Raw genomic sequence first — 25,172 nt, 5'->3', positions numbered from 1 at the left:
ATTTTACATGAGTCTTTCAGCCAAAAATGGACCATAATGACATAGAATACAGCATGTACTTCATAAATTCTCTAGGAATCAATACTTTGGCTGGGAATTTGTCAGTCTCTCACAGCTATGCATCATTAAACTTTACTGTTATTACAATGGACTCTGCTTTAAAGTTCAGTATCTCGCTGATCTTGGACGAACTCTTTTAAAGCCAGGAAAGGATATGGGGTACAAAAGCTGAATTTAGAGACATTCATTTATCCAGAAGATGTGAAATTTATGAAATATAAGTAGTGCTAAAGCTGCTTATTGCTTATTGTGTAAAGTTCAGCAGAATATTTAAGATTATATGCAGATCAACATTTTTGGTGAATGACTGTGACCTGAATCCATTCAGATAAATCCCAGTTTGAATTATTTTGTCCCTGGTATCTTATACATGCATCACACTGGAGCTGATGGAATATTGCAAAACAGTACCTGCAAACAGGTTTCAGAGTAACAGCCATGTTAGTCTGTATTCGCAAAAAGAAAAGGAGTACTTGTGGCACCTTAGAGACTAACCAATTTATTTGAGCATGAGCTTTCGTGAGCTATGAAGTGAGCTGTAGCTCACGAAAGCTCATGCTCAAATAAACTGGTTAGTCTCTAAGGTGCCACAAGTACTCCTTTTCTACCTGCAAACAGTAATTTGAATATTTAACCTCTGTTCAATCACATGAGTACTTCTCTTATTTGCTATGAGACAGCATTCATGTGCGGGGGTTTTTTCACACACATTTGGGGAATGGCTGTTCTTTATACAAAAACACTTGTATTCACGTGCAAACAAGGGTATTTGTGCATGAACAAAAGTATTTGTTATTCAGTATTCGTCATTTGTTATTCATTCGTTTGTTTTAAACTTTTCGCTCTTCCAATCAAAGAACAAAAATAATACCAAGGCAATCACACAGTGCAAATAACATACAGTCCAATTGAACAGTTTATGAACTACCTATAAGATGAGAATTATTAATTCATACTATAAGGTGATTATCTATGAATAATAAGTACACATGAATAATGAATACAGAAACCGGGATTAAACGAGTTTGAACAGAAAAAAGGCTAAATTTGTAAAGCATATTGTTTGAAATTGATAATGCAACAAGCTGTATAGACCACCCAACTCACATGCTAATGTGGCCAACTCCTGGACCTAATATCCACAAGCCTTCAACTGAATATAGGTGCGGCAGGGGGAATCCTGTGAAATGGCCATGCTGCATTTCTGTCTCTCTCTCTTTCCTCCCTCCCCTGCCCAAACAAATCTCATAGTTTTTATTAATGGGGAGCATTGTATTAATGCTTCAGCACCTTTGTTGCCTCCTAGTGCTATCCCACAATGTTCCTCTACACCTTTCCATTAGTGCCTGGTTCTGTTACCTGTCAAACAACGTACTAGGAGGTGCATGCAGGCCCAAGGGTACTTGAGGTAATACTTGATTGGTCCTGGTCCTGTGCTCCCTACACACACTCCTATTCAGAACAGGACCAAAAGGCTCTTGGTTCCGCCAGCCTCCTTGGACCCCAACCGCCAGAGCAACACAGAAGGTCACAACAGTAAAATAGAATGTGAAACCTTAATACAAATTTCTAAAATACGTTAACTTTTTAAAATCCCACTGGGAGTAGCCTGTGAAAGATAAAGGACAAAATCAGTGGTTAGTTTAGCAGGCACATACATAGGCACATGCCCCTGATGTACTTTACTGGGGCTTCCCACAGCTGCCTGTCTGCTGCTTCAGCAGCATCTCCCACGCTCCTGAGATCAAAACAAGAGCAAACAGAAAAGAGTCATTAGTTAAGATGCACAGGTGCAAACAGACCTTATAAACCATAGACATTATGCACCTGCTCCAAGGAGCTTTGCTGGGAATTGAAACAGGTGCAACAATCCCCAGATCTTGCACGGATCATGGTGTGTGGATGCAGAGCACCGTGTACATCCAGAATGGGATGGCTAATGTCTGACTCACTGTGCTTTTGCAGCTTGATCTGGTTTGTTCACACCAGGGTATATTACAATGCTGTGGCTGTCTAGAATAGATGGATTGGCATGTTTTTTTGGCAAAGGCACTTCTGTAACTGTGTAATTAGGGAAATAAATTTACAGTGTTGAGTGCTCTCGAAGTTTGTAATAGAAAAAAGGTAGGAATCCAGAAAGTCTCAATACCGTCTAAAGTTTTATATTTTAAAAAATTGTGCCTGCTTCTTTGATTGTCTTGATAGATTTATTGGCTTCTTATTTATCATGAGAAGTACTTAAAAAATGAAAATAGGTGTATAAATAGCTAGGTTTGGCGGTCTAGTTAAAGGGTGCCAAGTTTCACTGTCACACATTCGTTTCAATTAGGTTTCTTGCCAGTATTAAGTTCCTCGTGCAAATTTTTCCAAGTAGACTGAGTTACTGGATTACCTGCTAGTATTTTGATAGTATCTTAAAGGTATCTGTGAAGATCAGGTATTTCATTCTAGATCCATATCTGATTTTCTATGAACACGTGAAAAGGTTACCAGAGTAGCGATGCTGGAATCAATGTCAGTATTACAGAGCGATAGGCACCATTCTGAAATTGCTAATGTCCTTCAAAACGCAAGCATCTCTGTAATTTACTTTAAATATTTTTATAGCTGGTCGTATATATAGACAAGATAGTTTATTGGTGGGGATTTCTCATCATACAAGTACTCAATCTGTACGCAATGGGGGATTTACAAGTACGCAAGAGCATAGAGAACAAGAGGGGAAGGAAAGAAGAGTAAAGATGGCTTATAAAGTGGGGGTGCATATGGTGTAACTCATAGGAGATCCCTGGTGTGTTAGAGAAACTACGCAGCTTTTCATTAACATGAAGCTGTGACGCAGCTACACGTGAGTTGCAAAGATAAACATACCCTTTCACACCCAGCACTGTTCAAACCCACTTGCAGCATGCCCAAATCTAAGGACACCCAGTTAGCAAAGATAGTATCATTGTCATTATTATTGTATTAGTATTTATTCTTATTGTATGTGTTAGGCATTTTACAGACACAAAGGAAGACAAGGACATGTCCTAGGCTGCTTACTTGATACAGATCACACAGTAAGCAAAACCACTATCAACATGTGTGTGTCTGTGTGTGTGTGTGTGTGTGAGTGAGAGAGAGAGAGAACAAAGGAGGATGTGACAACACAAAAGGAGAACAAGAAATGTTCTCTGGCAAAGCTTGTTTGGATTGACATTGTTAGCTTGTGTTGTTTAGTAAGCCTGACCTGTGGGACATTAACAAAGGAATGGCAATGGGCAGCTCTCAAGCAATGACTGTAGATGGAACCTTAGCCTGAAGAAAGTTATGAGGAAGGACTTGAAGGAGAAGAATGAAATCACTGGAGAAATGTGGAAAGGGGTTGGCTGGTTCAGACATGGGAAGCGGCATGAAAAAAGGAAACAAAAGGGAGTGTACAGCTGTGCCACTGTAAGGTCTCCCATGTAACCACTTTTTGCCAGCAGGAGAGAGCTCTCCTGCCGGCATAATTAAACCACCCACAACAGAGCAGTGCTAACTATGTCGGCAGGAGAGCCTCTTGTTTTTTTTTTCCATACGCCTGATCACCAAAACTTTTACTGCCAAAAGTGGTAGTGTAGACAAACCCAGAGTGAAAGGTGTATGAGTGGAAGAAGTAGGAGGTGAAATGTAGAAAGGGTCGAGTCATGGAGATGCCTGCAGAAGTATGAGGAATCTGAATGTGCTTGTATCAGCTTTGTTCTTGCCAAATGTTGATTGTTTAAACCTTTTTTTAAAGAAGCAGAAAGGTATTTTTGTGACTCAAATGTTGATCTCCTGAGCAAATACCGAGTGAAAGAAAGGGCTTAGCTTTCAAAAACTGCATGGGAGTGCAGGGAATAGAAACCTTACTCCCTGGCACTGACACAACCAGGACACAGCTGCTGCTACAGCATATGGGATGGAGTAGAAGTGGCCAGCTGCAATCTTCTCCACCTGGGAAGCTTCGTGGCACAGTGAATTCACATTAAAAACAACGAGGAGTCCTTGTAGCACCTTAGAGACTAACAAATGTATTTGGGCATAAGCTTTCGTGAGCTAGAACCCACTGAAAGCTTATGCCCAAATACATTTGTTAGTCTCTAAGGTGCCACAAGGACTCCTCGTTGTTTTTGCTGATACTATACAGACTAACACGGCTACCACTCTGAAACCTGTCACCATGCAAGGCACTGAATTCACATTGTCAGTGGGCCCACAAAACATGTCCCCCAGGGCACTTGCATTCCTCGGAGCCCTAGGTGCCAGTAAAAAGATCCCATAGAGATCTTCTGAATAGGCTGGGGGTGAAATCCTGGCTCAGCTGAAGTTGGCAAAGTTCTGATTGACTACAGTGGAATCAGGATTTCACCCAGAGCCTCTGGTGCTTTGGTTCTTGTGCTCAGCAAGCCTAGTATTTTAAATATGCTTTCCCCCTACTGTGCTCATTTGACCAGGCACAGCAGGCAAACTGATGTAAAACATATATACTTCCCTCTGCCTTAGACTTGCCTAGGTTTACATTCCAGCTCTCATTGCAAGAAGTGGAAATACAAGCAAATATGGCTAAGGCAATTAGTGACCTTTCTCTTTCATTTCATTTTTTTCCCCCATAGGGTTGTGAAAACAGCTCAGCTAATGTTGCTTTAGGGTTCTAAAGTTCAGAATTAGGAGCAATTTTGTGACTATCTCAAATTATAAAGCCCTAGCAATCTGCTCTACCATTCTTTGAAGAAACATACATTTTCCTAAATATATCCAGCTTGTTTCAAATGGGTTTACTCTTATGGAAAGCTCCTGAATGGAGAATAACTTCTCTATGTAATTTTCTGTTAAATTCTATAAACTGGTTTACAAATTCCATACACATCATATAATTCTGTATTAAATTTTATAGGTTTTTAGAGTTATTTCTCTAGAATCCTATTTAATGTCTATACAACCCTGCTATTTTCATCCTTAAATTCCACAAGACTTTTCTCAGCAGGATTTGGACTAAATCCTGTGATTGGATTAAATCCTCAGGACCCCTTATTTTACAGCTCTCACAGAGGCAAAACATCCATGGATGTCAGTGGGAGCTTTGCTTACACAAACCGTGCAGTTTCTAGCTCTCCATTTATAAGTCCATCATGTGGAATTGCACAGTAAATAAATAGAGTAAAAAATATCTTAAAACTCGTTAAGGAGAAATGATGGAACAGTTCCATTTATAAATCCGTAGCACTTGAAGTCCTTTCTTTGCTCCTTTTATCATCCTAGCATAGTTCAGTGATTACATATTTGACTTCAATTTACAAAAGCTTACCGCTGGGGTAAAGGTAATATATTTGGTGTTTTGATATAATCTATTTCATGAACGCTACTGTCAATATCTATAAACTTCTCTCAATACACCACATGAATGTTAACGTTTTCCTTGACTATTACCACCTCTAGAATAGTGAGGCGACTGCAGTGGGAAATGTTTCGGATGACAAGTCTGTTACCAGCCAAGGGACTACAGATGCAACAAGCTTCTTTTTCTATTTATTGTAAAATTAAACATTGACATAAGTTCTGAGGGATTTGCATGAATACAACAACATCATTATTAAGCAGCTGGGATGCTTGCATTTTTCAAACCTAATGCTAAGGGGGGGGGGATATGAAACTGGAGCTCATGTGATACAGCATAATGAATAGTGCCTCTTGTTTTCTCAAGAAATTATTCTGCACTCTTGAAAAATTATCAGCAGTGGTAATTTCAGTGCTTCTTTCTTTTAATACTTCTTGCATTATTCACATTAAGTCTATAAAGTGCACACTGATATCATTTTTTGTTACACCAGGTGCCAATTTTATGGCAGGATAAAAATGTGTGCTATAAAGAGGCCTGTTATTTCCCCTCATACAAAACCAAGATGTGTTTGTGTTATTTTAAATAGTGTTTGGCTATATTAAAACACCTGGTTACGGGAAAAAGAAAGGAGACCACAGGCCAGATTCAGCCCTGGGGTTATGCCAGTTTCCGCTGGCATAACCCAGGGCACAGGCAATGGAACGTGCATTAAAGGGGGTTGTGGTGACATGAGGACAAGCAAACTTCAGGACACTAGGAGACCTGAAATGGGTCAGCATTGTCTACTGAGGCTAGCCAGTGGATGTGCTGATTCAATATCTCAGGCATGCAGCCTCAACCACTGGCAGGGCTACTTCCCCTCAGATTTAACTGCCCTCTTTTAACGCAACCTCAGAATGCGAGGATCCCAGCTGCTTAATAGTGGGCTTTAGAGAGCTGCAGTGCAAAGGTCTACTGCCTTGAGTCTCACTGACTTAAGCAGAAATAAAGCAAACACTACTACTTTTGTGGTCAATATACTAAGTATCCCTTCATCCAGTGTGGAGAATAATACTCAGTGATCCATTTTATTCTACTGTGCACCATCGCAGTTTGTGTTGCATTATTTCTGTGTAGGTGGCTTTGTCATTAACTTTCAAGAGGCCTGGTGAACCAAACCTTGCATACATTGGGCCAGTAAGGATTCAGTACTAGGGAGAAGTCAAAGACAGGTGCCACTAACTACCTCCATGATAAATTATTTGAAACGGAAACACTTTAGGCCTTTCCATAGCTGCTAAGCAGATTGATGTGAACAGCTGTTTGGAATGCTATTTAACTCTTACTGTTGGCATACACCTTATCCAGTAAATGGTATGCACAGAGTATGGATGATAAATGGTTCTCCTTGTCATTATGACTTTCCTACCTAACACTGGTAGCCATACTTCCACATTTCTGTAATGAAAGATTTGTCAAAGGTTTACAGACAGGTTTGTTTCAAAGCTACATTCAGATTTTCAAAACATACATTTCTTCTCAGCGGACCAAAGTGTTGAAGGGTGCCAAGTAGCTCTTCCAAATTCCTAACAGACAAACAGCAGAGTCTATTACATTTCAGTCTGTCTGTCTGTTCTGTCATTCTTTCTTCGCAGCACGTTGCACAAATGCCAACAATTGAAAAGTGCTGTCATTTCCCTGCAGCATGTTGAATTCTAAGGAAGTATTTGCACCTCTTCCGCAGAACCACAGAGTTGTAAGAGACAAGGTGGTACAGTGCACTAGTGACGCAATGTTTTCTCTTGAGCTTGTTGCAATTTTTGGACAATTTTATATATATTTATATATATATAAAAATAATATCTGGATAGTATTTAGACCTCAATCCTGCTCCAAAAATGCTCAGATTGTTATCGCCTATACCAGGGGTAGTCAATAGGCAGACCGCAGGCCAGATTCAGACCGTCAGATGTTTTTGAAAAGACTGAAAAATCTTTTTATTTACTTATTATTATTATTTTATTATAATTATTGTTACTGCAGCGTGAAAAATGTTTCTCTGGAGTCTGGACCTTGACTATGCCTTGACCAAGAAATTTGGACCTTGACAAAAAGTAATTGACTATCTCTGGCCCTTTCCTTGGTGCCCTGGTCTCACTCAGCCAAGCAGGGGCGTAAAGCTCCCTATACATTTTTTTTCCTCAGCCTTGTATCAGTCTGGTGTGGAATGTAGCCTTTGGTCTCCAGATGCTCCTCCCTGTGAGCAAGTCAGTAAAGAGAAGGCAGAGTGTGACTTGGTTTTGCTCTTTCTCCCGCCTTCCATGCTGGTCAGGGTAGATGGCCAGGCATGAGAGAGAAAGTAGGCTGCATTCTCTCAAGGGCTGCAGTAAGTGGAAGAAGAGGGGAACAGGGCAAGAACTGTAACTCTCTGAGCAGTGAAAGTTATGCAGTGTCTCTTGCTCAAGACTGCAGCTAAAAACTCAGTCTAGTCGTTAGGGATTAATGGACAAATCTGTCCAGACAGATGGTGTAGGGTGGCCTTTGATAAAGTGGAATCAGTATGATTCCACTTAGCAAGGCAAGAAGGGGTAGGATTGGTGAAGCCCACACAGAACTGGAACATGTGCTTTAGAGAGATTTCAGGAAGTGATTTGGTATAGTAGGGCTAGTGAATGGATCCAGGGATCCATAACCATGTGGATTCACTGGTCTTCTCAGCTGCATTGCAGCTCCGTAGCTTGCTGAAGCTGATTCTTCCCTCACTTCTACAACTGTAGAAATCTCTTCCACCCTAGTTTTTCAGTCTGTGCAAGGTCAGGATTTCACCTTAACTATGTCATCTCTGTGTTATCAAGTGTCACCATCCTATTGGGACTTGAGGAACATGTCCTGAGACAGTTCCCAGCCTAGTTCTCTACAGTTTCCAATTCCCATTAAATTCCAATAAAAATGTAAGGTTTTGCTTTGACAGAATGTTTTAAATAAATACATTTATACTGGATCATCAGGACAAAAAGATGTCAAACTGATATGTCAAACTGGCACAAAAACAAAACAGCAAATAAAAATAGTGACTAAATAAGGAATGTGGGGAAAATATGCTTGTATGTAATTAGTACTATAATTGGACCTTCTGAACTGGTCCGTAAGCTGAAGCCAAATTATTTTTAAACACTGAAGGCCAAATGTTGTACTCCTTGCTGAGTCCTTGCTTACTCAGAAATTTCTTCTGGGAATTCACTGGGAGTTTTGTCTATGTAATTTCTGCAGAATTTGGCCCCTTAGTACTGAAATAAAACCAAAGATCTTTTATGTGAGAAAATAACTGCAACGGGTGTAATTCCCTACCATGCAGGGATCCTGTACAAGGCTCTGGCCTCTTTTACATCTCACTTAAGTTCTATTTTCATTGTGCAAATGGGATTTAGGAGGCACAATAGTCATGGTGCTGGTTCCCTGCAGAGGAGTGAATTTCACCCTCGTACACAAGTGTACAATATAGTTCCAAGAGTTTTGCTGGGCTTCTTTATAAATACCACTGCGATCACTAAAGCAAATCAGACAGGTCAAGATATTTTAAGTTGCTTGTAAATATTTAACCTGAGCTGAAGTCAGTCATTCCTCCTTTCTCACAGAGGGAGCAGGAGCCGGCAGGAGTACCTTGTTTATGAGTGCTTCAGAACTTGGAGAAGCCATGTATTTTATTGTAGGAGATTTTTAACAATACTACTAATAATGATATTTTGCACTTATGATTCTTTTATCAGAGGTTCTAAAACCCTCTACAAACACTGATTAAGCCTCATCAAATTACAGCTGGTAAACTGAGCTACAGAGAAGATAACGACTTGTTTGAGTCACACAATGTGTATAGCAGGGGAAATAGTTTAGGATTAAAAGGATAACATTTTCAAAGGATGAGTCTTAATCCCTTTTTCAAAAGCATCAGAGTCACTTAGTAGCCTAAATACCATTGATTTTACCCAACAATGTTCAAACTTGGGTGCCTAACATTAGGCGCCTACATCCATATTTAAGCGCCCGAGTAAAAATTATCTGATTATCGAGATGCTGAAATTCCACAATGTCCATTGACTTCAGTGGAAGCTCAAAGCACTCAGCCCTGCTGAAAACCAGGCAGCTCTTATTTTGGTCCTCAAATGTGGATTATGCTTAACTTTACATCCCCAAGTTTGAACTTGACTCTCAGTGCCTTATTCTAAGCACAGAGCACATTGTTATGTTTTCACTTCTTCCATCTTGATAATGTTCTTAGTATAAGGAGTTCCAGGAGATATAATACTTAGTCCTGCCATGAGTGTAAGGGGCAGGGCTAGGTGACCTCTCAAGGTCCCTTCCAGTCCTGTGATTCTATGATAACAAAAGTTACAGTTAGGCTAAATTAAAAATAATCAGAACTGCATATCAAGCAAAACCAGACATTCCTTTCTAAAGCTTTGATTTGTCCACTGCTTGTAGGAAGAGCCATGCTTTACCAAATTGTTCAAGAAAGCCTTAATTTGTTGCTGAAGATTAAAAGGTGCTACTTTAACAAGCTTTATAACATGGAATGTGGGAAGTCCATGTAGTGTTCTGGACATTCCAATCTTCTCATTCCTTCAGTGCTTTGAGAAAGATTTTTAAGAGCCATGTGATAACTCTGGAGACAGAAATCCTCTGTTTATCCATATTGCAGGTATAACATAAGCATCAGCCAGAGAAGCTTCCCCACACCACATCACTGTTGCACCTCAGCCCTGACCACCTCAACTGAGGGATCACTGGTAGAGGGGCGGAAGTAATTAATTCCTGACTTCTTTACTAAGATTGTCAAGCAATGCCATCTGGGGAAGTGAGGCAGTGGTGGTTGTTTTTATGTTGGGTATTATCCACTGCAAACTGGACTGTGAGCACCCAGTTCATTTCATGCAACCCATCACATGGCCATTTGGTGGTTAAACACTTTCAGTTGTTTCTAATTTGAGCTGGATTTGAACTGCTGACCTAAGGCAAAAGTCTTTGTATCCCAATAACAAAACCCTCAGCCATTCAGTTCAGTTTAAATTAAAAAATTTGCCTGTATTATGAAACATAAGACAAGTAATTCACACTGAATTTTCTGTATGGTGTGTGTATGTTAAATGTTGGAAGACTGGAAGAATTTTAAAAAAATGTTTTTAAAATTAAAATGTAACCACTGCCCTGACTGCTTAAATGTCAGAAAACTCTAATCTTTTTGCGAATACAGACTAACACGGCTGCTATTCTGTAATCTGTAGAGTGTTATTTCCTGCTGTGACTAAAGAAAAAGTAGGAAAAAAGCAGCTTTGCTTCTTTGCTGTTCTAACATATTTCTAATAATAAAGATCAGTGTCTTTGAACTTTCCCAACCTTGCTCTGTTCTCCTTTGCTAAAGTCATTAAAATGATTAGAACCTCACGCAGGGTTGCAGTGTTAAAATATTTGCCTTTTCTCTTTCACCAAACAGAATAGGCTGGCTTTAACCATATCACATTAATCCAGTTTAACTCTTCTATCAGTCTGGCTGAGGTTCTTCAACAGATTCCCCAAATCTGTGTTAAAAAACATAAATCACTGGATTAAACTTGTAGAGAATGATGAAAGCTGAATTCGTGTATATACATGTGGTGGTACAAATGGACCCTTTTATTATTTAACCTGAATGAAAGCAATAAATTTGAAACAGGTTTAACTGGTGATAGTGGTAATCCACAACAGATTTTGTAAATGTTGTTGAATGAACATTGGTTTTGTTGAGTAATCCCTTGGATTAAATAAGGGACAGATAACTCAAACAGTCTGGTAACCAGCTAAATAATATGATTCTTAAATTTTGCTCTGAGGGAAACTTATTCTGGCAACAGCACATTTTAGTTATTAGCAAGCTAGGATGCAAAATATGTTGGCTATTTTGTTCATGGTGGTTCTGTTTAGGATCTGTGGTTTTGACCAGTGTTCTTGTACTATTGAGAGCTGTAATATTACTATTAGTATCCTATCCAGAAATATTTTCTAGAGTTAGCTTTGCCTTATTTAAATGGAGAATGTCAGTATAAGATCTTTGTAAAAACGATGTGGGCTATGTTCTGCCCACCCTGGGATGGTATGTAACAGGATTTCCACTTAAATTATGACAGAATCAAGTTAGATGACTCTCCCATAGCAATTATGTGAAAGTGGTATCTGGCTGCAAAAAAACATTTGCACACATTCATAAAAGTTGGAAGTTCTTGGCAGGCGGGACTTGAGCATTTCCTGAAGCACCAGCTCAGGAGTCATTAATACCCTGTTCTCTCCTGTCTTCATCGTCCCTTGCCAATGAGGAAGCAAAAGAAAGAGTATATTACAAAACAATGAATAAATATGAAGGCAATCCATTAATGGGAAGGATCGTTCTGTGATAATAAAGTAAATGATGAAAAATAAGCTAAAATGAAAACTATTTCATCACCAGATACTTGAGAAAATTAACATGGGCTGAAAGTGCCCTCATACACTAAAGAAAGAGGGTGAAATCCTGGCCCCCTTGAAGTTTGTGGGAAAAACTCTCATTGACATCATTGGGACCAGGATTTCACCATGAATCTTCTAGATTGGGATAATTTGGTTGGAAAGATGGCTGTGAATTGGCCCGCAGGGAAGCTGAATTTGTTGTACCACCCTTTTTTTGCCTGTCATCATCTTAGTTATTGACATTAGGCTATAATGCTCCATGTGAAAGGTGTTACCTTTGATATTGTTACAGTGTTTAAATCTCACTCTGCAGTTTACCACAGTGAAAAGGGTATATGGAGAAAGAAGTAAAGGACATTCTCATGATGCAGAATAAGGTATAGCATCATGTTCAGTTAGTCAGATTTATGTTTATTTCATATGTGGCATTAAAAAAACCAACCCAAAGAGGAATTTCCACAATGTTTAAGACTATTGTAGTTCATACATACAACCAAGGCTCCCACTGGATTGGCTCCCAGCAGCTTGGCAAGCTATTATTTTTTCCTGATGGAGCACAAGATGGGAGCCAAATTGTAAGCTTTGATTTCAAAACAAACAAACAAACCGTAGTCCAGTATGTGAGTAAAGTGTAAATCAAAATACTGTGCCATTTGTGTGAGTCTGAAGACAGCCTGAAACAACAGGACTAAAAATTGGGAAAAGTCTCATTCATTTCAATTGGGCATTAGCTTTGAAACCTTGTAATGATAATTTAAATGTCAACATTGCTAACTCAAAAGTGTACAAAAGGAGAGGGGTAATCATATCATGAAGATCTGTGAAATCTGGTTTCTTACTTTGGTAACAGAAGAAGGTAGAACTTGGGCAATAAGAAGAGCTTGGGAATGTACCACTGCTCCAACATCCCCACCCCCAGTTTGATTTCTGCACACAACCAACACAATTCTACACCTGTATTTTGGTATCTTAGACCAACCCACTGAGTTGTAAGGTCTGAGAAGAGCAGGGTATTATGAAATTATAAACCCAACAAGTCATAACTGAAGACCTTTAAAAAATCTATATGTATACCAAGGAACTCAGAATATGGAACTAAAAATGCAGTAGATAAACTAAGCTTTTAGTAAACACTGTATCAGACACTTCATGTAATGCTTTAAAAATGTACTCTCTTGCACTTGGTTATTTATTCCTGTGTTTCATATAAAATGCTACCAACACACAAATTTAACAATTTTTTTTCAGATTCTAAGGCCAGAAGGGACCATTGTGATCATCTAGCCTGACCTCCTATATAGCACAGGGCATAGGACTTCCCCACAATAAATCCTTGAGCATATATTTAAGAAAGGCATACAATCTTGATTTAAAAATCGTCAGTGATGGAGACTCCATGACAGTCCTTGGTACGTTTGTTCCAAGGGTTAGTTACTTTCACTGTTAAATTTTTTTTAAAAAGTTCAGTTGTATTCATTTTGGATACATTTTCTCTACGCTGTAGAAAGGAACAAGATCACGGAACCAAATTCTGATTCCACAAGGTGCTGAAGTCAATGGTCTACTCACGTGGTTAAAGTTAGGCATGTGCTTAAGCTGGTGTAATTGTGGAATAACACTACCAAAGTCCTAGAAGCTGCTCTGATTTTACATGGGTATTACCAGGAATAAAATATGCTCCACTCTGTGCAGTTTCTCCTGCTGTGTATGTTTTAATTCTTGAACTGAAAACTCTGTAACAATTCTCGTATCATTTTCTAATCACAAAATAATATTTACTATCTTCCCCTTTGCGACTTTCAGAACAGAGGGAGCTGCTGCAGTTCTGTAAAGGTCATGAACCTGCCTGATGAACCACAGATGAATATAAAATATTCTACTGAGCTCAACAGGCTCTATTAATGTACAGATCCAATATACGTTTTTTCTTTAAATTCATCAAAAGGTTAAAGGTCACTTTTCAGTTGTTACTTTGCATTTATTTTTGTGAGATTAGTTTTGCATGTTTCTAAAAAGGAAGTAGGAACTCTATAAATTACTGTCTATTAATTACAGTAGCAGCACCTAATAATGCTTTTAGAGTTGTGGGGGAAGAATCAGACATTTCCATTAGAAATGGTTTGGGCTTGGATAAATTGAGAATTGGCCCCAGTCCAGAACTGCAACCTAAATTTTGACTGAAGCCAACTTTTACTTTTTGTATGTTTTTTAAGTCTGAAGTAGTTCATTTTAACTTTTTTTCATTTTTTTCCTTCACTTTTCTGCATCTTACTCTTTGCTCTACTGAGTTCCACTGATTACCATGGGCAAAGTACAGAAATATAGCCATAAAGGAGTGACATTTTCAAAAATATCTGTCACTTAGGTGCCTAACTCTTACTTTCAAAAGTGAATTGGGCCCAGATTTTCAAAGGTGCCAAAACATTGATTTCAATGGGAGTTAGGCATGTAATTCATTTAGGTAGTTTTGTAAATCACATTAACTGCCTATTTATTCCATTAGATGCCGAAAATCCTTTGAAAATCTGGCCCTTTGGAGTCCCTAAGTCACTTTTCAAAATGGGACTTAGGTGCATTTGCGAACATTACTCAAAGCCTTTTCTCAAGGTGTTTGCACCTGCCAGGAAATTGTACCAAAAATCTAAGATGGTAGCACATTCTTATGAAATTCCTGCCCCAATCCTCGTACCCAAATAATGTCAGGTTCAGATAAAATTCACAATAAGTAACCCAGAAAAAAAATCTCATTATATATCTGTGGATATCAAAATAGGATAGGACAGAAAGCCATAAAAGAGTTCTTTCCAGAACCACAGGCTTTGGGAAATGTGCTGCAATTCACACTGGTGGAGAAAACTGCTGATGGCCACATCTGCCTTTTTTTCTTCCAGTGTTGAGGCTCAGAGAAAATGGAGCATCACTTTCTGAGAAGTCAGAGTGATTTACCCCCTAGAGCATCTCTGCAGATCCTGACCCTGCCATCTGGCCCAGCCCTGCATGCCTCATCTGAACAACCTATCCCAGACACAAGTCGAAATAAATTGCATGCAGCATTCCAGAGCCCCCTTTATTTATCAGTAGACAGAAGATGTGTGAAGAGTGTTGGTACCAGTCAGGACTAAGCAATTATTCCAATATTATAAAGAAGCCTGAGAAGGACAGCAGAATTTGTCTGCAACACCAGCCAGAACGGTCGTGTTGACTGTCCTCCGTCATTGAAGCGTCACCTACCCATCAGTGCATGTGTGTAGTGTGTGTAACATCCAGAAGTGGTTCACCTATCAATCCATCTAGCCTGCCCCAATTGGGTCTGCTCCTGGTGGGGGTCCATTGCTGATACACCAGGGTGGAGTTGTTTTATTGCAATGGCATTTTAGCATCTAGTACCTAAAGTGTTTATTAGTGAACAGTTGGCCCCAGACTTTGAAGTGCTTCTTGTAAATGAGCTAACCTTTGGAGGGGAGCTCATTATTGATTGCACACCTTATTGTGGAGGGGTTATCATTCAGCTACTCTTTAATTTGCTATGGGCTCAAATTTAGCATATATGTTCTTGTCTCAGGTGCAGTTATCAGTAGTTTACAGAATGCATTATATTTACTTATTTATGGGTATAATGGAACACGTTTGCCCCAGCATAAATCTGTGGAGGTCAGTGAGGTTACATCAAAGTTTAAATTGGCCCATTGTTATCGGATATTCTGCATTTCTTCATACCACACTGTCATCCCAAAAAGTTGACAAGCTTTTCCCAGAGACACACAGAACCAGATCTTCAACATCTTCAGTGACAGCTGAGAACCCCTTAGCACAAGTTAAGGATGGATGTCCAAAGGGGGTTTTAAGCCACGTTTGTGCTTTCTCGCTCCTGAAACCATTCTGATTAGTTCCAATCCCCTGAATCATGTTTAAACATTCCTCAGGCACTTCAAACTTGTGCTGATTGCCTATGGCACCAAAGAGCAATTACAGCAACCAGGGATTGCCAGGGTGCAGTCACCCTTTCCTTTGGCCTTGCCAGTTGCTGGGAGTGGTGTAGAAGCTGTTATGTCATCTGTAGCCCATCCAAGGACCCCCCTTTACAAAGATCTTGTAGTTAGGTAAAGTGGCTTTAGAATAACTTTGTTCTGGTGGAGGAAAGGACTGATCTCAACTGTTAGAGTATCCAAGTGCCCGAGAAGGCATATGTGATAGTCTAATAGTTGTTTCATTCTATCTTTGCTGTTAATGCTACATAATGCTTCAAGAAAAAAAATCTCCAGCTTGCTGCACGTCACTGGAAGCAAAACTAGTACATAGACACAACTGTATTTTTCAATATTTGGGCCTGCAAGTTGATATTAACCAACCCTGAAGTCCCAATATGGGGATCCTCTCCAGTTGACTTAAATGGTACAACCCATGTGAATAAAGTTTGCAGTATCTGGTCCATAAAGTAGTGGGCTTAAAATATATATGTATATATATATTGAGGTAAGAGTTAAACAGGACAACTCTGAGTAGATTAAATGATTAACTTCTTCAGTTTCTCTTTAAGTGGTTTTGACCTAATGCCTGTATATGTTTTACACTATAGTCCCCATGTGCAACCATTAGACCTCTCCATCTCAGATAAAAAATGATATAATTTGTTAACTACTGGGATACTGTGAAAATTTCCAACAGCTCAGTAAAAAGAAGCTATTCAGCAAGGGTGATTCTGTAATTGTGATGTATTGAGAAAATTCAGTGTTAAATGATCCTCCAACTTGCACTTCTTCATATACACAGTATAGTGTAGTGTGGAGGTCTAGTATGAGTACACTGGTGTGTGATATTAATTATGTAAGAATGCTGGCTGGCTCAGGTGCCAGATGGGTCAGATAGATTACACTTGATTAGCCAGCTGGGTCAGGTGTCTTGATACTGATCATCCTTAACGGCAGTCCTTAAGTACTAGTATAGGAAGGTGAATTCACAGTGGAGCTGCAGTCTTAGCTTGCAGTGTCCTTGCTGCTGTCAGTTTAATTTAGACCTGTAACAGTATATTACTGTGTGGCTCATTTTATTTATGGCACACAAATACAGACAACTGATATGGTTTATTGTTCATGAAATTAGACTGTGCTGCTAGGGCCAAATCCTAGTCCTTTAGTATGCAGCATACTAATAACATAGCCCAGGAACTGATACTGCTTGTCCTGCGGACAGTTGTGGGGAGGTGGGGGGAGCTTTACTGAACATTGACTCCCCTGGCTGCTGCGAAGGGGTGGTCTTTGGCCAGATGGGGCCTGAACTCCACTTCTCGAATGACCGTCATTTTGGAGTTATCAACCACACGCCTGTCTTTGGCAGTCCAGGCCAATCACTCTCGCAGACTATCAGTCAGCTGAGGAGGAGCGCCCGCCCCGCTGGAATCTTGAGTAGGCATTTCCTCTCCTGACATCATACCTCCCCACCCCCAACGGCAATGTAGCACAACTGGACAACATCACTGACTCAGATGTTGGTGAAAGGGAGTTGTTGACTAGCTGCATGGTGCTGGGAAAACATGGCTGCCTCAGATTATTTCTCTCCTGAATTACTTAGATATCTGTGGCTGCGGAGCCCCAAGACACCATGGTACTGCTCCCTGGGGCTCAAGAGGGCTTACTGTGCCGTGGGACTGATACAGATTCTCAAAGCCTCTGCAGTAGGTATCCACTCTCTGTGTATGGAGCCCAGCTCCACTGGAGCTCCTTTCACATCACTATGGAGCAACAGGTGTGGCAGGCTGATCTATGACTATCTGAATCCACAGACCACTTCACTTGACTTTGCATGTATAGGGCAGTGGTGGATAGGCAACAGAAGCTTCTGCTGGTCTGAGGCTTCAGAAACTGTTGTGAATAAACATGTGGGGATTCTGCCACCCACAAAGCCTCCCTGTGCCAAGCCTGTTCATTAAGGTTTAGTATTTTGGGGTGGGGCTGAGTTTCAATTATTATTGTCATCGGGTGGTGTTGCCTGTCTGACTTTTCTGTTTTGAAGTAAATCTTTCAGTCCTGAGCCATAACTCCTATTTATGTTAGCAGGACTTGTGTACACACACACACAACTGCCACTGAAGTCCATGCACAATGCATACATCAGGGAATTATGCACTCACAAGGCCTTAGGGTCTTACTGGAATAGTCCCTGTTATTGCAGAATTTAGTTACAGTATTTTATCCAGTAATTCCAGCAGAATCTTAGACAAATGCAGGAAATGTCCCTAGCATGCAAACTGCATCCACTAAACAAGACTGAAGATACACAGTATAACAACAATGCAATTTCTATTTTTATAAAGAAATCAAAACCAGTCACAATTAGATTGCAAACAAAGGAAGAACTGGAATCCATAAAACAGGGTAATGGTTAAAGTAACCAAGCTAAAATCAGTTCAGTATTTTTCTGCTGTATTTAAATCCATATGCCCATATTTTTAAAGTACCCTGATACTTAATTTTGTTTTCAGTTGTATTTTTTTATTTGAATTACATATGGTGCTATGATAGGATGTTTCAGAAAATCATAAAGTGTTCCTGCCTGTAAAAGCAATGTCCTTTCTTCTTAATGCCAAGAATGCTTTTCCCAAAGCACTCATTCCCTGATCAAGACACTGTAGCCGCTAATGAGGAAAACACTGCAAGTACCTCATTCAAATGTTTTCTTTTGTTCATCTACAGGGAGTTTACTCTGTAATAGTGAAGAATCCCTGAGTATCAATGAGTCTGAAAGTGCTCATATTCTGCCAAGAATAAAGTTGTAAAGCTTTGTGTGCCAACACTTTAAATTAATCTAAAATAATGCAAAGGGGACTTTGTCATCTTGGAAGGTTTTTTACAGCCTCATTGCTATTGTCTCAATTAATAAGTGTTCCATATCGTTGACATGGATTCCCTGCTCTATTGCCAATTACAGCGTCAAGGGATGACATCCCTCTGAGGACATATGTCTGAGTTGCTGATGGGGGGAGAGGTGGGAGATATTGGCATGGAGCAAGACATATTTTTTGTATGTGAAGCTTTATGGCATGTCACTGGTTTCCAAGGTAGCTCTGTTTACTGGCATCTTCTTCCTTGAATGCCACTTCATGTCCAATGCTAATCAGTCCCATTAGATGGCTCTTCCGAAGCAGATAGCACATTAATTCGGCATACAAATTGAGAGAGAACCTTTGATGGTGAAAAAGATTAAAATACCCATGCTTACATTTCGGTTTCATACATAAATAATGTGGTAACCCTCCCCAGTGCCTTTATGTGCTCTCAGAAATCTTCAGATTTCCCTTGTTGAATGGTGTTTAGCGTCTACATCTATCATAAAAAGAAAAGGAGTACTTGTGGCATGAACTTAAACAAACAAACAAACAAAAAAGCCCATAAACAAAATATGCCTGCCAAAATACTTTTTAAAATTTTCCTATCCACAGGGCCCTTAGTCACAATTCTTGCCTAGGATTTTCTCCTGAGATGCAGTATAAGAGCTTTTTTAAAAATCACAATGCCATTCCCATGAAATAAGCAGTTTTAAAATTTACGTTTCTGTATGGCCAAGCTGCTGTTTGTTATAAACATGTGAAATCCCCAGATTGCCCAGGATTCCATTTTTACAGGGGACACTGCATCATTAAGTACGGAAGGAATATAATGTAACTATTCAAACTGCTTAAAATATTTCATAACCATACATTATTATCCAAAAATATTTTTCGAGTAGATATAAAGAGTTGTCAATTCTGCATAGTGAATGCCTCATAAGGGGCTCATTTATGGTTGAAAACTGAATAAAAGCAGTAAATTAAGAACAGACGTAACCATAGAGAAGCTGTAATCCACTGCAGATTTCCTTGGTGAATGAAGTATTGTTGTGTGGATTTATCCTCCTTACTTGTACAGTTAACCAGTCACATCTGTGGCCAAAGTGCTGTCTGTGCACCCAGACAAGCTGGGTTCAATAACCCCATGGAGGAAAGCAAATGCTGGTTTACACTGTATTGATACAGTGCAAAATAAACTCTGCCAACTGTTTCATTGGGGCATGCCAGGTTCAAGGACAGATATAATATTGAATCTGTACTCCTGTGACCTGGGGATATAAAATGATAGGACATTTGGAAGCAAAAGCAGGTTTTGCCAAGGTTTTACATTAGTATAGTTGGCCTTGTTTAAGGGCAGGTTTCAACAGACTGTCACTGACTCAGAATTAGTGTTTGTACTTTCTAGATATAATAATGAATGGGAGATCCTTGAGTAGTGTTTGTGAAGGGAAAGCCACTTGTTTATCAATATTCATTTGCTGAAATGTAAATAGTTGTATATAAGTATAAGTTGTTGCAAGTTATTTGATTGTTGTCTCTTCTGTACTATTTGTCACCAATATACATAATGAACTGACAAAGATGGCATGTAGACTTGACAGTAAATCAGTTTACCCTTATTGCTGTTTAACTTTGTGATTACACACCAATCAGATAACTGATCTCCTTTTTCCTGAACAAAACAGAAGAAGGTCCATAGTCCTTACATCTTTCTGTTGCTTCTTTGCTTATTCTAGGACTCCAGCTTATAACAGGAAACTAATTTTGATTTTACATCTGGAGGATTGCATCCATTGCAAAATTTCAGCACCATCTTATTAACTCAACATAAAAAAAAATCCTAAAACCTGTAAGTTTCTTTTCATTAACAAGTTCTTTTTAACTATATGGCATGTTTCCCAGGCTACATTACCTTTCATTTCAAGTAAATAAGCCTCATTCCAATTCTCTCTGTAATGTACATTTTAAAAATAGTATTACTACTCAAGTCAGGAGGGAAAAAACTTTAATATTTAAATGATCATCATGTTATCTAAGTCATTTAGAACCCAATTTTCCTTACCTAGATATTAAAAGCATTACCTAGACATTAAGACTTATGTCCCTTCTTAACTTAATGTTATAGAAAAATATAATACATGATGAACATCTTAGTGTTAGAAGTATGCTGAAGTGCCTGAATATTTCAGAGGAAGACATCAAAGCTGAGTAATGCTGATGGATTTAGCATGCATGAGAACTGTAACAAGCCAGCGAATAAAATCTATCCTGTGCTTCGTGTGTGTGTGTGTGTGTGTGTGTGTGTGTTTATATATGTTGGTTGTAAGTTATAATAGCTCGGGATCAGGGAAATAGTATTGGCAAAAACTTGGGTCCCTTTAATTTAGTAAAGAACTCTAAGGAAAGCATGAAAATGTTATGTTTGACTTGATTCGTAACATAAATTATCAAGTTTAAAATTACCATTGCCACTTAATGGGAAAAGAGGTCACTGCTCCATTAGTTTCTGAGGAGGGAGCTGCATCCATTTATTATCCAATGGTACTTTGGCCTGTTGTTCCTTGATAGTCTTTGTGTGTTGGTTCTGAGGTGACTTCCTGTTTTTTTACATTCATTGTGTTGTGAAATTCTCTTACCTTGCAGAACAAATTTTTTTCCCTATGGTGTAGAGAATAGGGTGATTTTTGTCCAGAAGTTTGTGTTTTCTTCAAATGTTTTTCAGGCAGCTCACAACTTAGAATCAGTGGTTCTCAACCAGGGGTACACGTATCCCTGGGGGTATGCAGAGGTCTTCCAGGAGATACATGAACTAATCTAGATAATTGCCTACTTTTACAACAGGCTACCTTAAAAGCACTACCAAAGTCATACAAACTAAAATTTCATACAGACAATGACGTGTATAGTATATAGAGGAGTATAAACACTGAAATGTAAGTACAATATTTATATTCCAATTGATTTATAATGATATGGTAAAAATAAGAAAGTAAGGAATTTTTCAGTAATAATGTGCTGTGACACTTTTGTATTTTTTATGTCTGATTTTGTAAGCAAGTAGTTTTTAAGTCAGGTGAAACTTGGAGATATGCAAGACAAATCAGACTCCTGAAAGGGGTACAGTAGTCTGGAAAGGTTGAGCACCACTGACTTAGAAGACTCCATGTGACTGCTGTTTTAAGGCCTGTTCCAAAGAGTCCAGTTGACTTCAGTGGGTTTTGGATCAGGCCCTTACTGAGTGCCAGAAAAAAAAAGAGATTTATGGTTTTTAATTTAAATTATGTAAAAACATTACTGTGAAGTAGCAACAGCAGTGGTTATCTGGTACAGTAGAACATAATTTTGTGAAACAGTTGCAGATTGATTTACAGCTATCAAATGCAGATGAGGGATATGGTGGTTTTGAGGTGAGGGAGATTCTCTCCATTTTGTAAGATTTTTTTTTTCCCCCAGGGAGGTCAGCAAGACTTTCCTGAAGGGATTTAATTAAAGTTAGCAAGTAATTTTGTGTTCTGCAGCATGTTACATGTTGTGAAAAGGTTAGGGATTCACTCACTGCAGCACATCAAAAACCTAAAGGTGATAGGTGAAATTCTCTTTGTTGCAAGTGCTGAGAAATAATCATTTAAAAGGTCACTTGCACTCAAAAAAGAACATTTATTTAATAAGTAACTTGTTTGGGGAAATGCTGCATTTTTAAAGGTTAAAATGGAGTCTAACTGGCCAACAGTGTCAGTGAAAAGTAAATCACTGGTGATTTAAAAAACAAAACAAAACCACTTCTGCACATTTCTTACAAAATTCAGAATATCTACTATCATATGCAGGATTTCATCAGACCGAAAGCTCAAGCTATTAACAGTTTTTCAGTGACTTATTAAAGCACCGATGCTTTCTCATGCAATATATTTAATATCTGTTCTATGTTTTGCCTTGATGGTAGAGCTGTAGCATTTTTTAAGACCAAACATACAGGTTGCCTGATTTCTTACTGTTAATGGATATTGTTTTGTGTACAAAGAGCTGTCCTGATTGGCATTTTCTATCTATATAAATGAAAAAAAATTGATTTATTTTAGTGGATTAATGATGAAGTGGATTATAGATCTGCTACGTAGCCAAAAGAGAGGTGATAAATATGAAAGTGCACCAGCTCACAATGGGTTTTTAGAGGGTTTGAAAAAGTAATAGTTTATCTAATAAAATATTGGATTATGAAGATTCTTGCCCAGTGGGGTCAATGTGTAACAAATAACATGTTGTGAAGTTATTTTTTTTATCCCCTCCTCTCGGAGTGCTGTTTCAAATAGGCATTAATGTTCTTCAAGACCAAGCCTTCTTTTTGCTTATGTAACTAAAATCTTTACACAACATGGAAGAAAGAAATCTTTCTAAACTATTCATCACTTAATAAGATGTTACAGTTACTCATTTCTCTGGTCTAATAGAAAACAAGGCTACATGACAGAATTTTTGTTCGTAATATTGGATGTTAATAGTGCTTTTGTCGAATTTATTTATTTTGTAGAACTGTTTACAAATTTAATTTAACTGAAAAATTAAGTTATCAATCACTTAGGTAAACTGAACATTATGCTTTTTCAGTATAAGATATACAGGTGAAAAAAGGAAAAACTCCTGTGTACATAAGGAATTAATAGTTAGAAACTTACATATACACTTGTTTCAAGAGAATTTTGTCTCAGATAAAGTCATCCTCCTTAATTTGTCTTGCTTTCCATTTGAAAGAGGGCAAAATCTATTTCCTGGGCAATTTTGCACAGCAAAGATATTAATACTTTTGGGTTTAATTGTATCCTGTGTTTAAATACACTGTGGGTGAAACCCTAGACCTCTGCTTAATTGCTGTGAGAAAATAGCCTGATTTCTCTGAGATTAGGCACACGCTTATGTATACTTTGACCCAAAGAGTGCCTCCTTCAGAATTAATCTTCTAAGGTAGTGGGATTTGCTTTTGTACGTGCAGTAGACTCATTCATGACAAACAGTGCCTAATAAACCAACTTCACCCTCCAGACCTCTCTTTTGCTGTCCGTTTTTCTTCAACTATTCATTTCACACATCCCTTGTCCAATTGCTTATTAGCAAATAAACCTTAAAGGAGGTAATAGGAATAAATTTAATGATTCCTTTTAATTAGAGAGGCTTAAGGTTCAAATAATGTGTTGCGGAAGTGGAAATGTAAAGAATTTCCATTCGAGCTGTTAAAAGCAGAGAATATCTGCCGCTGATCCAAACATGCTGCTCTGTTATAAGACAAACTTTCTCATGTTTATTTAACGTTTATGCTCTTCTGTTATATTTCATTTGATTCATCTATTCCATAAAAGCACTTCTCCCCATCGGCTATATCGGGATTGTTTCTATAATACGTAACAAAAAGTTCTGGTTTTCAAATATTTATATTAGTCAAAGTTAGTCTTGTTTGTAGTTTTTGGCAATAGCACTTTTTTCTTTAAAAATGAACTACTTCAGTTTAACTAAACAAAATGTGTTGAAATGGACTATCTTATAAGTACAGTCGGCAATAGAAAGGATAAAGGCCCCAACCTGCAAACCTTTACTCAAGTGAGCAGTTCCTACTCATACCAAATAGTCCCACTGACTACAAAGAAAAAACATGCGTGAGAGAATTTGACCCTAAGGCACCAATCCTTCAAACGCTTGCACACATGTAACTTTACTCGGGTGAGTCATGACTGTGAATCAAGTTATGCATGTGTGTAAATATTTGCTGGAAACTGAAGTTGCAAAAGTTCGGATTCAGTTGAGAATGGACTGGTAAATGCACAGCATTTCTTGTTTCCAGAGTATTTTGTAATGTTGCATTCTTTCCTGTATCTGTAATGATAAGTACTGAAGCCATCATACATCTATCCAATTTACAGCTGACCTGCCAAGGGTTTGTCTTTGCCTCTTGCTATTTCTGCTGTTGAAGTGTTCCTGTTTGTGGTGTAACACTGGAAAAGAAATCCCAGATGAAGTAATTATTTTAATTAAAACTATAGATTAAAACATCATATAAATCAAATCAAAAATATTATTTGACTTCATTTAATTTATATTCTTGCCAACAGAGTTTTCTTCACACTGATTGTCACTTATTTTATTTTATTCAAGTTATTTGCCTGTCATTTTCCAAATACGTGATCAGAAACAGACTCAAAGGAAAGCATATTTTTTGTGGTAAACCCTCTAGCTATTGTTACGGCAATAAGCCTTGGTTGGCTGATATTGAACTACGTAGTCTAGACTCTCATAAGGGAAAAACAGCCTTCATTAAACAAGCCTTTTAACAGCAAGCCAAGCTTGATTAAAATCATATACAGATGAAATCATTTATTTACAATTCCTTTGTAGTTTGGTGCATCCCCAATAATTCTTGAGGCTTAATAATACTTAGGAGACAGCTGGGGTACTACTTAAAAGTCTGTTATTTCCAATTATTGCTCAGAAGTCAAAACACATAGT

At 38.5% G+C, this 25,172-nt stretch overlaps 1 long non-coding RNA gene across 4 annotated transcripts in view; it reads left to right on the top strand.

Moving 5' to 3' along the window:
- Positions 1–25,172, top strand: part of LOC140916573 (uncharacterized) — a 207,787-nt gene that overhangs the window by 161,585 nt on the left and 21,030 nt on the right. For 3 of the 4 annotated variants that reach the window (XR_012160553.1, XR_012160551.1, XR_012160550.1), the window contains one exon: positions 20,417–20,529. The exons of the other annotated variant lie outside the window; for it this stretch is intronic. This is a non-coding gene — a long non-coding RNA (uncharacterized lncRNA). The remainder of the gene's footprint in view (positions 1–20,416; positions 20,530–25,172) is intronic. 4 annotated transcript variants of the gene reach the window in all.

Source organism: Lepidochelys kempii, chromosome 8, assembly GCF_965140265.1.
Source record: "Lepidochelys kempii isolate rLepKem1 chromosome 8, rLepKem1.hap2, whole genome shotgun sequence".
In the NCBI taxonomy this organism is placed as follows: Eukaryota; Metazoa; Chordata; order Testudines; family Cheloniidae; genus Lepidochelys; species Lepidochelys kempii.
The sequence above is the reverse complement of the archived record's forward strand: the minus strand, read 5'-3'. Positions and strand labels throughout refer to the sequence as shown.